The sequence below is a fragment of the Tamandua tetradactyla genome, chromosome X (assembly GCF_023851605.1).
Source record: "Tamandua tetradactyla isolate mTamTet1 chromosome X, mTamTet1.pri, whole genome shotgun sequence".
NCBI lineage: Eukaryota > Metazoa > Chordata > Mammalia > Pilosa > Myrmecophagidae > Tamandua > Tamandua tetradactyla.
In genome coordinates this window covers 86,437,405-86,439,921 of record NC_135353.1, presented here as the reverse complement: position 1 = coordinate 86,439,921, position 2,517 = coordinate 86,437,405, and the positions used below count along the sequence as shown (strand labels likewise).

At 39.3% G+C, this 2,517-nt stretch overlaps 1 pseudogene; it reads right to left on the bottom strand.

Moving 5' to 3' along the window:
- Positions 1–973: 973 nt before the first annotated feature.
- On the bottom strand, positions 974–1,588 carry LOC143671134 (ras-related protein Ral-B pseudogene; annotated as a pseudogene).
- Positions 1,589–2,517: the final 929 nt, after the last annotated feature.

The following is a 2,517-nucleotide window of genomic DNA, read 5'->3' as shown; positions in this document are numbered from 1 at the left end:
CTCAGAGGCAATGGGACATGGCCTGACTTTGCTTTCTGCACTTCTCAATTTCACTTCAGAAGAAATTGTGCTACACCTAAAGAAACAGAAGAAGAGAATCACTTGGACTTGACAAGCAGAGAGAGATCTGTGAGATGACAGAATATGCTAATTACTAGTGGAGCAGAACACAATGGCCTATCAGGAAAGGATTTATCAATGGAATGCAGAAACAAAACTATACCCAGATTAGAAAAGTGTGTCATCTATAAAGTATACTACTCTTGAGTACTCATTTAGCTTACTAAAAGTAAGTGCCTACACAAAGTTAAGATGATGCAGGAGAAAAATCGCCAGCACAGACCATAATTGGCCAATATTTAAACATGAAGAAAACAACTTATAACTTTCACTTTTCTTGTGTGACAAGGATTTACGGCTTTGGTAGTGACCTGTTTAGCCCTACTCAAACTCATGTTTTTAGCTGTGCTTTATGTCTATGGGATTTCATGGAGAAACTTATTTTTAAAATCTCTAATTTTTCAGTGTCATTAGAGCTTAATGGATTTTTCTTATGAGTAAGGAAGGGGAGCCTTCTCAAAACGTAGTAAAATAAGACAGTTTTATTTAAAAACAAAATATGTTAATATTATAAAACTAAGCAAAAATAAAATACAATGCCAGTGCTTTCTCTTTGTAATTAACACTCTGCTATTTCCTGTGTGTGGCATTATATATGTGGTTAAGATTTGGGAAGGGAAGGAGGAAGGAGAAACAAAACTCCAAAACTTCCTGAGAGAGCAGCCATTCCCTTGCATGGAAAAGGGTTCTTTCCTTCTGATAGATATTTTTCCTATTTGAAGACATAGGCATTGGTGAGGTTGGGGAGAGCAGGGAGCACAGACAAAGGAGTCAAGCACTGTCTTCTCTTTACAAATCTAGCCCCATGTCTTCAGTGTCAATTAGCTTTTGCTGCCACTGCTGTTTTTGGTGTTCACAGCAAGCCACATCTCTCCTTAAAACTTTTTGTTCTTGCTGCTTTTCTTGCCATTCTTGTCTTTGTTTTCTGATCTCTTCTTGGGTCTGAATTCTCTCCTAGGATAAAGAAAACACCTTGTCTACATTTGCGCACATCTTGGCCAATGTCTCTATGTACTACATGCCCGACTCCTTGACTTTACTCCTGGCCTCCTTGATGGGCACCTGCCTCTGCTCCTCTAAGTTGGACTTATTTCCAACCACCATCAATGGGATTTTATCTTCTTCAGCCTTAACATGGAGAATCTGTTCCCTGAATTTGGCAGTTGTGGTAAAGGATTCATGCTCTGTGACTGGGAACACTAAAAGTAAACTTTCCTACTTCAAAAGTAGTCATGAATGTCTGCTTAGTCCTCCTGTCCTGCAGTGTCCAGAATGTCTATCTGTACTTCTTCCCCATCAAGAACTGCTTTCGTTATATGACTGTCAGCCTCAGCAGGTTCATAGTCTTCTATCAATTTGTTGTACATGAACTGAAGCGTTATGGTGGATTTGTGACCATTCCAGTAACTACCATTATCACATTGTGCAGGGCCAGAGAGCTCTGGCATTTGTTCTTGTTGGCAGCCATTTTTCTGGTTTCTTCAATGGCCTACCAATGGGCAGGAGAACAAGGTGAAGAGCTTGGACCATCCTGTGATGTCTTGCCCATCCACAACTGGTCCACTGCCCCCAAGGCTTGCTCTGCCCCATCTGTCACCTCCTCCCAGGCCTGTATACCAGCCATCTTCCATGAATTTGTCCTGATTTTATTTTAAAATCCATTTTATCTCATATTTGTATAGCCACTCCAGCTCTTTTTAGGTTACTACTTACATAGTGTATTAGTCAGGTTTCTCGAAGTAAGCATAACTGACAGGAGATATCTATATATATATTATGAGATTTTTATAAAAATTGTCTCATGCAACCGTGGAGATGTACAAGTCCAAATTCTGTAGAACAGGCTGCAAGCTGGGATCTCTGGTGAAGGTTTTTCGATGGATTCCCTAGGAGAAGCTGGCTGGCTGATGTAGAGTTGGAAAATCTCTTCTGACTGCTGAAATCATTACTTCTCCTTTTAAAGCCTTCAACTGATTTGATGAGATTTCTCTCAATGCTGCAGGCAGTCTCCTCAGTTCATTGTAGATATAATCAACCATAAATGCCTCAACTTAATCTAAGTTTAAATGCAAGAAATATTCTTACATTAACAATCAGGCCAGTGCTTGCTTAACCAAACAACTGGACACAATCACTTGGTCAAGTTGACACATGAACCTAACATCACGGTCAACCCCTTGTCAACATGGCAGCCATACACATCTCCTTAAATCATGTTTAAACTCTAAATAAAAGCAATGTCATATTTTCACCTAACAATATGCACCTTTGTACATATTGACCTTTGTATAACCAGAAATGCACTAATTCTCCCCAGAGTAGAGTGTAAACCCTTTGGGTGACATAAACCCTTAAATTTTTTATCCAATAATTTAAATGCTACTACATGAAACTAAT